Below are 15,859 nucleotides of genomic sequence, written 5' to 3'. Positions count from 1 at the left end.
CACTGTCTTCTCAGCATGGTACCTGTCATGTATAGGGGTTCACCTATGGAGTGAGATCGGAGTTGTATTTCATGGGTATGATGTGTCTGGTATTTCTGAAGGGAGGAACCATGCAAACCAGTGTTGCAGCTTGGTACAGGAGAAGACTAGGATAGTTATATAACTCGTTACTTTGGGGAGATGACTAGATGAGTTTGGGAGCCCTGAATCCCCAGATTACAGGAAGTCTTCATACCTTCCCATGCGTTGGTCTAAGTTTTCATGGAAGCAATCCTCTTTTACTTGGATGTTACAGGAAAGCTTTTAATTTTCTTAGCCACCTTGCATTGCATGCTGTCACTTGTTGTTCTGGTTGGTGAAGAAGAATTCTATTACTGGAGCACAAGTGCTAATCCTTGACAGTGATTTTGGTCCTCCACCCAGTAGGTGGAGGAGGAGCTGGTAAAAGGATGGAAGGGTTTCCACTGATTTTTGCCAGTGAAGGTAGAGAATATTGTGGCCTTCCAGATGCTGCAATCTCTCCCGTGGATGCTCAACTAATTGATTGTGGAAATTAGGGCTCATGAGAGTTTGAATTGAGGAACTCTGGGGAGCCACTTGTTAGCAACCTCTGTTCAGGCAATGGTAGCAAAAATGTTATTTCTGTGTCTTGAGTCAGGCAGAGAGTAGTTAAAGAAGGCAGTTATTCCAGCATTTTTCTTTCCTGTGTTCTGCATCAGAAGCATTCCATGATATTTTTAGGAGATGATATTGAAGGTGTTTATTATTGACATGGAGGAAATGGGCTTGGAAGGCAAAACAGTGCACTACTGTTTGAACTAGAAGGGGACAGCAGTGTGAATTGTCCTATGTTATTGAGGAGTATTTTGCAGTTGCAACACTTTTAGCACTCCCATTTCCTTGGCAATAACGAGTGGGAATTCAGGGATCCCAGCTGGTAACTTAACCAATTTTTGTCAACAAAGCCAAACTCTGATTGGATAATAAAGCCGAGTATTTTGTTGGCACCTAAAGTGCATTTATTCTGGTCAGAGGAGACAGATATCAACGACTAGAGATTATAGTGTCATTACCTACTAAAATAAGTCATTCTGCTACACACTGAGGCTCTAATTTTCTGGAGAAGAATGGGTATATCTTATGATATTACTTAATATTGTGGTTTACTTCTCCATCATCATTTGAATCATTTGCAAATTATAAGAAAGAAGACAATTTGCAAATCTGCCTCATTGAATACTGTTAACTTTTTCTTAGTTTGAATGTGTACCACATTTATAAAGAAGTTCAAGCCATTATTTTGCCAAAACTGTTGGAATACTGAGTATTGAAACAATTCAGGGATCCCTTCCTTGGGGGGGGGGGGCATTTTTAGAGACCAACACTGTATTTTTTCCCATTGGCAGCCATTTTTTCTCCTTTAAGCAAGTGCTTAAATCAAATAGGTACAATCTTGATTGTATTAGGAATAAATTCTTTGGACAGTGCAATTAAGGCTTGTAAATGCCTTGAAACATTCATTGCCCACTGCTCATCCGGGGGACCAAACAAAGCCTATGCTGCACAGCTCAGCCAGGTGATGGTTTAGAGCAGTGGTTCTCAACCTTTTTAATGCCGCGACCCCCAACCGGTCGTAAGTCGAGGACTAAACCGGTCATAAGTCGAGGACTAAACCGGTCGTAAGTCAAGGAGTACCCAACCGGTCGTAAGTCAAGGACTTTCCCTGCCCGGGAGCGCCATGCATGCGTGGTTCCGCCCCCTGCGCCGGCCGAGGCGTAGCTGGCAAGCGGCAGAGACGGAGCAGGTCGACCACCAGCTGGCCCAGCTCAAGGGAGGTAAGGCACCCGCCGGAAAAGGGGAAAAAAATGGCGGACAGCCTTGCTTGGCGACCCCCGTGAAATGGTCGATCGACCCCAAATGGGGTCGCGACCCATAGGTTGAGAACCGCTGGTTTAGAGGGTGGGGTGTTTCTTGATGCTGTTCCAGTGTTTTCTTTTGCTCCATGACCTTCCAAGGGCATTCCCAGGCATGGCTGAAGGCTGGCTCTGCTACATCTTCCTCAGGAATCCCTTTCTTTCTTCTCTAGAGCTCAGTTTTTTTTTAAACTGAGGACTGAGTGGCTGGATATTCAGCAGACACCTTCTGTTTGAAACCACTCTATTAATAAATGTATTTGGCACTTCTTGCCTCTTTGCAGAAGCCAAGGATTTTCTTTTTACGTAAGCAGAGTCAAAACAGTGGTAGATGCCCCTTGTTCTTAGCTAATAATATACTCTTTGTGCATCTCAGCATTCCCTTAGTTAACGGGGTCACGTTTCTCCCAGTACTTTATAATTTCAGTGCATTTTCATAAACCCTTGCTGCTTATTCTTTCCTAAACCTGTCATAATACTCCAGTTCTTTTTGTGTGTTATGATGCAGGCTGTGCTGTAAACCAATTCTAGTGTGTATGCACACACATGTGAGTGTTGAATAAGTTTTAATGTTTCTTTGGTCCTTGTTTGTTTCACCCAATATGGAATAATTCCAGGGATAGAGATTTAGTTTGTGGTGTAGGCTCCTATAGATCTCTGTCTCTTGGATTGGATACCATAGGATACCCTACATATAAGACTATCTTGCATGCTTTAATATCAAGACCTATTACTTTAGCTTGGTCAGGGCTAGTTCCCAGTGGCCAGTTTCAGGTAGGATTCAGCAAGATTATGTTAGCCTCTCATGTAAATAGTTTGTACAATAAATAAAATATTTGAAATTTGATTTGTCTCTCACTGTTTCTAAGACAGGATGCTTTAAATAGTGAAGTGGGATATGATGGAATGGGTGGGTAGGGAAGATACTTTCTCAGGTATTTCTTCATTCATATTTTGGTTTGCTGTAATGCAGTTCTAAACTTCACAAGTAAAGTAACAGTCAGCCATGCATTTGTCACCCCTTCTAAAAATGTTCCTGTGCCTTGGCTGACACTGATCTAAGTATCATTTAGTGGATTTCATATTAATTGGCATTATCCCAACATTTACTGGATAATTTGCTGTCATTATGATAAAGTTACTTTTATGATTAGAGATGAATTGCTGCTGTCTCATATCCTTAGGATCATAACCAAAGAGATTACAATGTGCTTTAATTATGAATATGTGTCCAGGGATGTTCAACTGGCTACCAGTGGGCCGGATGGGTCATGTGCAGGCCATGCTCACCTTGGCTACGCGAAGGCAAAAAACATCACAATACATCATGTGACACAATTGAGTTTGACACCTGTGGTTTAGGTAATTTAAAATGCAGTTAATTTTTTTATAGTGAAAAATGAGTTCTATTTATTTTGGGGCTGTATTTGATGTAAAAATATTCTATCATTTTTGAGTAATAATAGTGGTATATTTTTTGTTTATTTCATTTACCAACATGTGTCTGCTGCCTGATCATAAGATTCTAGGTAATTTACAGTAAACACGATAAAATGAATACTCATAAAAACCAAACCAATAAATGGCATTAATAAAAGTTCTTGCTACTATTGCTATTCGTGCTTCAATTCAAAACAACATTGTTATTAAAATTATATAACAATTATACCCATGTTGGATCCTAAGGACAAAAATCCACTATCTATTTCCAAGAGGAAGCAGAATGAAAATGGCATTGTGTGCTCACTATTTGAAAAAGGGCATTGGATATCACTTTTGTTATTAAATACCAGGTATAACCCAGTGCCAATAATATCTCTCAAAAACGGGGGCAGGTAGACTACAATCTCTATCTTGAGGCTGTCTGTCCATTTCATGGGTAAAGCTCATGGGCTAAGTTTTGCTTGCCATTTTCTTTGTCTGGTCTGATGAAGAATCGTAGAAAATTTAAGATAGTAAATTGTTTTGTGCCCTTTTGATAGGTGCTTGGAATGATGTTAACCCAGTTACAGATAAAACTATTGGGAGTCCAACAATAGCTAATACGGCCTATTTGAAAGTAACAACAAGCATTCATATGGGCTGCTTACTTAACATAAAAATCAGTCTCTTGAATAAAAACAAATGTAATGTGTTATAGGTAATCTTTGTTTAGTAATTGCCTCATTTAGCAATCATTTGCAGTTGCAACTGTGATAAAAAAGTACCTTTACAACCAATCCTTGTATTTATGATCTTTGCAGGTCATAAAGGAAAGCTGAAATAAGATCATAAGCACAGTCACGGGTTCATTTAGCAACTGTTTTGCTTAATGAATGAGTTGTCAATCCCAATTGTGGTTGCTAAATGAGGACTACCTGTAATATTACAATACCATTTGCTCTACAGACTGAACTGGGATTATAGAATAATGAGAATCATTATGTAATGATTGTGGAGCAGCTTTCATCCTGTTAAGTTTTTTTACAGGAAAAGCTCTGTGGTAATTCCAGAAGGTATTTTATTGCCAGCTTTGTTGGAAGATCTAAGGACAGCAGTATAACCACTAGAGGGAGGATCAGTGCTTTAAAATGATTGCCTGGTTAAAGTGATGCGAGCAAAAGTCTCAATAATCTAAAATAGCTTCTATTCATCCCAGTATTTAAGATTATAAACATGAATTGTGATTCTCATCTTCAAATGCTTCCTTAAGAGACTTGTACAGGGTGGTGTGTTTTTTTTCTTGTGTCTTCAAGTTAGTGTTGACTCCCTGCAGTTTCCTTGGTAAAATTTTTGGGAAATGCATTGTCATTGCCCCTTCCCAGGCCTGAGAGAGAGTGGCTCTAAGTCACCCTATTGGCTTGGTGTCATAAGAATTGCTGCCTGATGCCATAATCATTACATCAAACCAGCTCTCTCCCGTACAGATTGTGGTTGAAGAATTAGAGCTGTCGGAAGACTTGTTTGGCTGCTTCAAAAGTTGTTCCCTGCTCTCTCCATGTGTATGCATTTGCATATCTCAGTGACAGTAATTGTCTGGGGATATACATGTATATGATGACAGGATAGCTTTTAAAGCAAAAGACACAGATGCTTTATTGCTTTGAAGAAGTAGTTCCACAAACATGCTCTGCTCTGTGAAGCAACTCTGATAAATGCCTTGCATAATATAATGCAAACATAATATATTATGTTTTCTTGCTCATACAGTCAAAAAAAGAGGAATTATAAATTTTATCATAAAGTTAACATTTATGGTAACTTTGAAGGATGCCAAGGCTATTTTATTTAAACCACAGCAAAAAGATGTGGCATTGGATGCTTGATCCATTCAAAGTTTATACAGTTTTTTCAAACATTTACTATTGCAATTCAAACTTAGAGTGGCTGTTCAAACATCCATGCCATTTCCACAGTGAAGCAGGTGGAAAGAGTAAGTATTTCTCTTGCTTTTATTTTAAAAGATTGTGGCTGTATCCAAATATGAGCGAGTGTGGTTAGGGTTAGGGTTAAGGTTTTAATATCATTTGCTTTTCATCTTCAGCATACAGTGATAAATTTTAGAAAGCTAAACACACTTTAATGTTTGGCTTGAACTTTGATACATACTCTTCATTTTAACAGAAGGAAGACAGCTTCTGATTGATGAGCAAAACTGCCTTATTTTAATAAACTGGAAAAAAATTCAATCACAAGTTAGAATACAAAAGAAATTAAAGTATGATTATAGAAACTGAAAATAGCTAGAAGTTTTTGACCACTAGTTGTGCCAAGGACTGAGCAGAAATTGTGTGAACTTTGCTTTGAATTATGCAGTATGCTAAAGAAGAGTTTTAGGATTACATTTGAACAGAGCTTGTGTGTAGTTGCTTGACTCTAGAAGTCTCTATTATCCAAGAAGATGTATAATAATATTTCAGGAGTCATCTTACCAACACTCACATGTATATGTATGTATATGTTTTCTCTGTCTAAAGCATAACTAAGCACCTGCCTTCTAAAAGTAAAATGAATCTCCAAGTTGTTGTTTAAACAACATTCCACAGTCTAACTTAGTGGAGCAAAGTGAGTGTGATAAATGTAAAAAAATGGGAGCTTCCACCATCTTGACTTTTTGGCCCTCCATGTGGATGCCTGTGGAATATTGAAATCTAGCAAGCAGTGTAAACTAACTCTGAAGATCAATGCTACATATCTCTGTAATTTAAGATTAGGATGAAAGTACAATAAATGTAAGTAGAATTCACTCCTAAAGAAGATAATCATAAAAGACAATTAAACACATGTCTTGGACTTAATAAAGCAGTGGGAAAAAGACATCCTGTTATGACTCAGGAAGCTTCAGTGACCTCTCTGAGGTTTTGTTCCTCATTGCTAACTACTAAGTCAGTTACAGATGATTGGGCTATTTGGAACAATTTTCTTCCCTACAGTACTCTGCCAATGAGGAGTGTCTATGTCAGATCAAGACATAATGAGGAACTTTTGCCATCCCAGGATAACTATTTGATTACTTTTCCCTTATGAGTGGCTACTGACATGCTGTGTTACAAAGTGGGTTTTAAATTTTTTCCCTTACAAGCCCTTCTTCGTTCAATGTAGGAAAGCACCATTTAGAAGAATAAAGTTGAAGCTTTCCCTTTGGGTTACAGAATCTTATTTCATGGTTCTAGATAATGTTCTAAATTACACTAATATGTAAGATAAAAAATGAAGGACTTGCCTAACAAAATATTGTAACAAATTTCTTTTTATGAAAATGGCACCACTGAGTGGTAAAGTGCGTTGCAGGTTTTGTTAAGCCATCTTTTAAATTAATTTAGGGAAATTATCATCTAAAACCAATCACAGAGAAGATAGTGAGAGCTGTAAGAGGAACTGCCAATTTTGTGCATTTGTCAAAGTCATGGGCAAAGTTGATTTTGTTGTTGCTAGTGTGGCGTCTGATATTTCAAAGGCAGCTGAGGTTATACATCTAAACTGGAACATATTAAGCGATATTGCTGCCCACATACTTGTGGGATTATGTTTTATTATAATGCTCATATAAGGAAACAGTTTATACTGTTGCTCCTCAGAATTGGTAGGTAGGATTACATAATAAAGCCTATAAAGAGTTCATTTCATTTTGCAAATTTAAATTTCAGACAAAACAATTCAAGAAAGTCTGGCCAGGTCATGAGTTTTTCAAAGAGTTATAATTTTAACTTGGACTAAGGATTGACATGGCTTGCATGTTCCTTGGCTGGTTATATTTGAGCTTGCAGTAAGCCTAAACATCTAAAAGCTACACTTTCCATAGGATATATGTATCGCACAACTCCTGGAACTCTGACCCAACCTTCCCCAAATGGTAGAGTTTGAATTCAGCCTTTACTTAAGAGTTGGGGTTTGTTTTTGCAACATCTTTTAATACAGCTCAGTGCTCTTTTACACTGGCAATCTGCAGAACAAAAGTTACTTTCAGGAAAAAAAAACATGCCACCATTGCATTCATCACTAAAAAGCAATATTCAAATACTCTTATGTTTTATGTTGATTTGTCTAAAGGTTGTCTCAGGTTACAACAACAATTGGGACTGGAATTTCTGTGGCTGTGCAAGGCAGTTGTAAAGCTTGCTATTGTATAACCACATTGTTTAGCCACAGCAATCCCAGCAGTTCTAGTTGCCATTGTAACCCCAGGGCTATGCAGGTTGTTAACTGGGAAGAGTTAGGAGTCCCAGGAAAGGAGTGGGGAGATGTATGGAGCATGGAGAGGGGGGGGTGTTGGTGGGCGCCATAGGCAGGCACCATGAAGCATGGGCAGACTGGCAGGGATTCCAGGGTAATAGGAGGTGCTGCAGGCAGGTGGGCATTAGGCAGTGTGGACAGTCAGGAGGGTGCTATGGAGTATGAGATCCCTGGCATCATATACTCCATAGAAGGACTCCTTGGTAGAAAAAGTAGAGGGAGTGACTTACAGGAGTAATTTACAAACTTTCCTGTCAGCTTCTGTGCTAACTTTCTTTGTGGGAAATCAACAGGGAAGGCCATAAATGATGATTCTGTAATTGGTGCAACTGCAAACCAGTTGCCAAGCACCTGTATCACAACTGTGACTGCAGGAGTGCTTCAACGGCCAGAGCTTTAAGGACCAGTCATAAATCCCCGTTGTCAAGTGCTGTTGTAACTTTGAACAATGGCTGAATGAGTGACCGTAATCCAAGGATTACCTGTACTGCTGAATCCTTGAATATTGAGGAAAGTAGTGGAGCATGTTTTAAAACTGAGACTAAACTCCATTGCTCAGTATACCTCAGTTGTTAAATACTGATAGAAAGATTGGTAGTTGTAGGAAGTTATATATTGGATATACTTGCCTGCCATTATTGTTTTCCTTGAGCGTAGGTAGCTTTCAGTGAATTTCAGTATTCCCTGAAAAAATATCAAAATCGTTGATCTAGCAGTTAAAAGTAAACAATTTTCTTCCAACAGAAATAATAAAAAATAGACCTAATTGTGATTAGTGATGGGACACTTTTAGAACTGGGCCAGTTAGGAATATGAATTTTAAAAGTTTTACCAATTATCTTTCTTGTTGCTAGAATCACAGATTTTGTTAAGACAGTTTGCTTAACGATTCGTGGCAGGGTTCATAGATTCTACTTAGCCAAAAACCAGACTACATTACGTAAGGCTAAGACCAAAGTGTCAATCCAACCAGTATATAATTAGGTATAATTTTACTTCTCTGACTTCAGCATCACAAGTAATAATTAATCATCAAATACGCTGAACATTAATTCCTGCACAAAACTGTTATTGCTGTTTTTCTTCTGCTACTTGATTGACTTATATTTTGTGTATTACATACACACACAGAGAAACATACACACACACACACAAACACATGGTCTATAAAGACATTTCACAGATATTGGATAAGTAGGCTGTTTAATTAGCTGGAATCTCTATTAGATAGACTGCAGATATTAGCAACGTTTCTTGAGCTGGAATTAAAGCACAAGCAAAGTGAATATTATAAGGTTTTCCTACATATTGCTTATTAAATGGCATACTTTGGAGTCTATCAGCCATGGAATTTGGACTGGTGGGGTCCAGGAGAAGAGCCTTCTCTGTCACTGTTCTAACTCTTTGGAACATCTTGCCTGGGAGGTAAGATCTCCCCTCTCTTTTAGCCTTCAGGAAAAAACTTAAAACCTGAGTATGCCAAGTGGCATGGGGTCCTGAAGGAGAAACTGCTAACTGGAGATGGTTGGTAAACTAAAAGAGAAAGCACCCCACCTCTCCCCTCCAAATCCTTGGTTTTTTTTTAGCTTGTTTTAATTTTTGTAATTTTAATTCATTTTTACATTTACAATCATTGAACATTTGTTTTATTTTCATGTAAACCACTCACAGTGAGCTGAACCGTGAGATGGGCAGCAAATAAATTTGATAGTTAGATACTGTAGATAATTAGACGAACAGACAGACAGACCTGACTAAGCACTACACTGGCTTGGAAAGAGATAACATTTTCAATTAGCTACTTTCACATCAACTTTCTTTGATGATAGAAATGGGAATAACATGGGGACAGAATATAGTGTCTGGATGCTATGGCATTCATATAGCCACTAGGTGACGCCTGATCACCACTGAAAACAAAATTAAAAAAGGAAGAAAATGAGCTCTTGAGAGATGTGGATATATTCTTGCAAAAATAAAAACACATTGAAGATTAACGAAGCAAATACAGTAGAAGGAAAATGAAGAACAAAACCAAATAAAAATGTGATATGGAAATTGATATGTGTGAACACGCACACACTTCTCTTATGAAGAAATGGGAGACAAATATTTTTATTCAATATTTCTCTCTCAGACATCTGTTCGTATAAAGATATTTTGCTAAAAAAGTGATAATGTTCTAAGAAATGATGATTAGATTTGAGTAGTTCCTCTTAATTATAAATTTCAAAAGTCATTATGTTATGTTCATTGTTTAGCCTGTGCAATTTCTTATGCTTAAATGCCGTTGATCCAAAATATTAAGCACTTTAATTTTTCAGTGCTTTATGCTAGTTAACCTGGAAGTTAAAAAGAGAAAATTTCTTAATTTGCTAAATTGCAAAAGTTTTAAGTCTTTAAAAATGGACAATAAATTACATTTCATACAAAATTCCTGTAATGTTTTGATAATTTGTTAATTCAAATTTTAAAGCTTTTATTTTTGACACTACATAGTACAAAACTACACAAGTGTGCCCACTGCTTGAAAAATTGACAGATCCTTGGAATAGCTTATAACAATAAATAAATTAACAGGCCTACAGTAAAGCCGCCTGGGAAAGCCAAGAGAAATCATCAAAACAATTAAAAAACAAAAATTAGAATATTTCGGATATGTGATGCGATACCCAGAAAAATACGGCATACTCCATTTAATCCTCCAGGGAAAGATTGAAGGCAAACGAGGTCCAGGCAGAAGAAGAACATCATGGCTTCAAAATCTAAGGGACTGGTTTGGACAAAACTCAGCACTTTTTTGTGCGGCTGCTGATAAAAACAGGATCGCCAACGTGATCGCCAACGTCCGATAATGGATATGGCACAAGAAGAAGAAGAACAGTAAAACTGGTTTTGTTTGACTTCACTGGGAAATTATATATGTTTTAATAAATGTGTGTATATGTATACACAAACACACAACATATGTTTTAGTCATTCATCATGAAAATCTAAATCTTTTGGCTTGTTTGGTAGATCTCTTGATAAAAAGAGAATATAACAAGAGACCTATTAAATCATAATGATATCCATTAATCCCATTACTCACTTTCTGTGGCCAAGACATCTGGTTATGTAGGTAACTTTGTGCAGCAATTTTCGCCATTATAATCCTAGTTCTTACAATTGCACCAGTATTTGGCTCTAGTAGTTCTTTGCTTCAAGGTCACTAAACAGAACTTGCTGTTAAATGTAAGATAGCTGTGATTAGTAACAGTCGTGGCAAGAATCACATGTCCTTCACTTTCTAGGTTATATTTATAAATAAAGAGTAATTATGGTAGAGATTTAAAAAGTGTTTTGGTCTGGATTTTGGGTATTTACAACTCAGAAGCCAGTAATGGGACTTCACCTACAGAGAACTGAATCCTGCTGAAATGTATGTCACTACAGGTAATGTAACATCACATAAATGTAATTTGCATTAATTTTTCACAAAAGATGTCATTTGCATCAATGTACCTTTGCATAATTATGTTAGTGACACTGTCATGCTAATGGTATAAAATTGCTGCAATTATGTACTCTACAATTTAATGAACATTCTTTAATAATGGACTCCCTCCAATTAATTCATAAAAGTAAGGTTTCACTGTACTGTAAATGCATCTCTTCCACTTCTTGTCCTTTCTCACATATGTGATGGAAAACAAGCATCACATATCTCACACAATTCTTCCCAGTGCTCTCATTTGTGACTTTGGCACTCTACTCAGATAGGACTGGAGAATTTTATGCCCTCAGTGCCCCGTTAATGCTTTGTTCATTCCTGCTCACCATTAGTGGAGCACACAGGCCTATTGTTTGTTTTAAAAGATGTGAACTATTGGCACTTAATTGCACGACATTTCACCTCATCCTTATATTGCCTGCAAAACATAATTGGGCTTTGCATTGGTATATCATATATGTCAGATGGATCATGCATGCCTTTTATTAGATTGAATTTTTATAGCATAGTTCATAATTAAGAATTTAAGTTTGTGGTCTTAGGTTTGTGGAAGTTTGTGATCACAGGGGGCAGAGGGGATTATATGTGGTGGTGATGATAATAAGCAACATTATTTCACTTTTTGGAAATAATATGTACAGCTCCTAAATGTGCCAGCATCGTCATGGTTGACCCAGAACAACACTTTCTTAATTCTCACTCTCTAAAGCCTCTCAGATTATGACATTTTTATCACCTAGACCGATGGAAATGACTCTTTCATCAGATTCCATTATGACTTCAACAACTTTCACTCCATCATCAATCTCAATGTAGACATACTTGCAGAACAAATCTACTTCCTTGATATCTCCATAAAACTAATGAGCTGGTCAATTTCCTCTGCTCAGCTGGTCAATAGGAGCATACTAAAACATTACTCAGTGTCCTGCTTGCAATCTGGTAAAACATATGGCAACTAATTCCTGCTATACTGAAAACTTCACATCATGCCATCTACATAACCAGTCTTTTTATCTAAGGCCCCTGGCCATGGTAGTGAGATGCAGCAGTGGATGAAATTATGGAAGGCATAATATTTTCACTGCATTGGAATCAACACATTTCCTTGCCCATTATCCACCCAAAAGGAAAGAAGCAGAAATCAAAACTCCAAGCAACTGGGCACTTATGGTCTCCTGTTAAATCAAGCCAATATTTCTCTTTAACAACATGGTGGGAATTTCAAGAGGGGCAATAAAGCAAAAGTGCCCTCCAGTATGAAAACAGTATCCATAAGCTCCACAGAACTTCACTATTGCAAAATGTTTGCTTAAAAAACTATTCTCCACCTGAGCAAGAAAGAAATGAGGTCAGATTCTGAACTCAGCAGACATGATTTGAAATTCATTTAGGGACTTCTTAAGTATGGATTATTGTTAGAATTTAACTCACTATTTTAACAAGAGCTTATCTTTGCAGTCCAGATCAGATAGCCCCACTCCAGCAGTACATCTCCTAAATTATATCTGAAATGCCAGAACTTATATTGAAAGAACAGTCAGGATTATGCCATGTTTGAATTGGCATCAGTATTTCAAAGGTAATTGAAACCAGAGAAATTGCGGGAGATGAAAATAACATGAAAGCCATCCAAAGGGAAAATATAAAGTTGGAAAAAGTATAATTTTTGCTATTGGGAAGACTGGGAGTTGTGGGGACTGAGCTCCTGAAGTAACTCTTCTAGAGTCCACAAGGAAGACTAATTTTACTGTGCTATGCGGTGCTGTGGTATAATTGTAATAATAATTCTTTAATAATAATAAGAACTCTGTTTTGCAACTGCAAAGCCATTATATTAGCTATCAGGAAGCAGTATGTGACCAGTTTCATCCTCTTTAAGACTCTCTCTCTCTCTCCCTCCCTCCCTCCCTCCCTCCCTCTCCACACACATATATATCCAAATATTTTTTCTATGGGTTTCCTACCCTCTATCAGGGTTATGGAGCACTATGTAAAGTTCATCAGATTAAGGAGCTATCCAGATCTTGGTGTTCAGTGGAATTTCAGACAGGGATATATAGAATGTATCAGAATTGGATATACAGTTAAGATAAGATAACCTTTATTGTCATTTTTATACTGTAGGCACAATGGCACACATCAAAAATGAAATTTAGTTGCCCGCTCTCAAAGTGAAACACATACATCTGTGTGTGGATTTGTATGATACTTGTTGTATACATATCTGGGTGTAGGGATGTATATGCATCGTTTATTTATAATTTATAACAGGTAGAACTTATATATTACCTTCCTCCTTCGAACTCTCAAGTGTTCCAATTACGACATACCTTACTTTGAGACCGACTTAGACCTACAAGACGAAGCCTAACCACGAAGCCTCCTAGGAAGATGTGCTTTTCTCATGTGGCACAGAAAATGCAGGCGCTGCTGTGCCCACTTCACCGGTGTCTCACTGTTGAGTGATCAAGTCAGCCTACTCATTAGCTGCACACCCAGGAATTTGATGCTGGTAACCATCTCCACAGGTGAATCATTTATGCACAGAGAAGTGTGGCTGTGCCTGCCTTTTCTGAAATCAACAATGATCTCTTTGGTTTTTCCGGTATTTAAAACCTTCTCTTAAGTTCTCGGAATACAGAAATCAGTGTATTAAATTACATTATGTCCACCACATACAGTAGGTAAGGTTTTATATGATTTGCCTCTCTATTCACTTGACCACATGACACATATAACACTAAGCTACAATGCAATTTGATTGTTTTTGACTAAGCCTGGCATTATACGAGAAGCATCTTTGCTTGCTTATTCAATGGTACTTCAAGAGATTCAGTCATTCAGATTAATTTAATTCTTAAAACAGTGATATCTTATTTTCAGGCTTATGCCAGATCATGAAAAATGTTGGGCTGCTTTACTGAAGAGCAGAGAGATGCTGTGCTGGCACAAAGTCTGAAGCATTGCTTCCAATTCATTCTTGAAGTATGCATAACCTCATAAGCCATGGCTTTAAAATCCTGGTTTATCATCTAAGATTATTGCCTATATATACATTATTCTGTGCACTTTGCAATCTTTAGTTCTCCTTTCCTTTCTGCAGGATAATAAAAATGATGTAGCTCTTCCAGGATGTACAGTTTCACTCCAACTCCTCTGATCATATGCACACCAATAAAGGAGAACATTTGTAGCTCCGTGTTGAAATGAGGGGTCCTTGGTGCTCTCTAAGCTTGGTTGTTTTCTTGCAGACATTTCATTACCCAAACTAAGTAACATCATCAATGCTAGTTACTGATTATATTACATAGACTGGGTAATGAAACAATCATATGCATTCTGGGAAGATGTGTAGTGAATAGAAGGTGTGTAGTGAAAATGGCAGTGTTGCAACACAGCAGTATTAGGACCTTTGTGCTTCAGTTTGTCTCCTCACTCCCATGAGCTCCCACTATGCTGTGTTTTAGTTTTTTATCAATATTAAATTAATTGTTAAGTAATAGATATACATTAAAATAAGGCATGAAAAAGTGGGCAGTAATAGTTTGTATATAAAGCTTTTTATAAAAACTCCAGAGTCTTTGCATTAAAAAGAAAATAACTATATCTTTCACAGATCTACCAAATGGCTTCAGTTCTATAGGCAGAGTTCAATAGCCATGTTAAAACACAATACAGATCATATATGTTTATCAGTGAAATACATCAGTGTTTATCTTATTTTGTCACACCAATCAAAGTTGGTCTTGATTCAGACTTCATTATGTTTCAGTGCAAGCCATGGGATTGAATATCAGTCCTTAGTTTTGTGAGGCTCTTCTAGAATACTTTCCCATCAGGCCCAGCTGTTATCTCTTGAATGTCTTTGTCAGTTCCTGATAGAATGGATTCACCTATGGGACTTCTCTGGTCAATGAAGCTATAGTGACCATCATCATTTTGTTCCCTCTTGTTGCTGGGGTCAGACCTTTCCTTCTGTTCATGAAAGGGAATTAGACTCTTGCATTGTGTAGAATTCTATTGTATTAAATATGGCCTCCCCTTTCCCAGCAGCATAGGGAGATGGAACTCCTTTGGAAGCCTGGAAGAGTGTTGTTCTTGGGGCCACCAAGAAAAAGAAAGTGTTCAGGAAAAAAGAAGGTCCATACAAAAGATCCCAGGAGTTCAACATTCCTCTCATAACCTCTTTAGCGTGGATTGTTTCCAGGGTTTTCCGTGGCAGACAAACATTATCCTAGTACAATATTCTTTCCAGGAGAGAAGGCTGCTTTGTCCTTACCCGGACCCATGGTTTACTACATTGTCTCCTGGGGATTCATTGTACCATTTTCTTCTTTGAAGTCTTCTTTACCCACCAGAGGACCCCCTCATCTCCAATCCCAAACAATGCATCTCATATAACCTTGGAAATTGCTATTTTTGCTGATAAAATAGTCAGGAGAAATCTGTAGAAAAACTATTTGAAATAAATCAGAACCTTAGGAAATGGGACAGGATCTCTGATGAAACCAACACTGTTTCCAAATAAAGTCAGAGAATATTGTTTCTCTGTAATACAGAGAGGTAAGCCAATATCACCAGTAGCATTCCTTGACATTTGTTTTATTTTCTCCCCTGGATGATTTCAGTATCCATATACTTGCAAAATATTATTGCCAGATTGCTTAGGCAGGAAGTGCAGGATGATTTAAATACATACACATCATCTTCTAATAAGTTGGTAAACTTTTTTCTCATC

Source organism: Protobothrops mucrosquamatus, unplaced genomic scaffold (assembly GCF_001527695.2).
Source record: "Protobothrops mucrosquamatus isolate PMUCROS unplaced genomic scaffold, P.Mucros_1.0 scaffold1498, whole genome shotgun sequence".
Classification (NCBI taxonomy): domain Eukaryota; kingdom Metazoa; phylum Chordata; class Lepidosauria; order Squamata; family Viperidae; genus Protobothrops; species Protobothrops mucrosquamatus.
Note: the sequence above shows the minus strand (reverse complement) of the source record.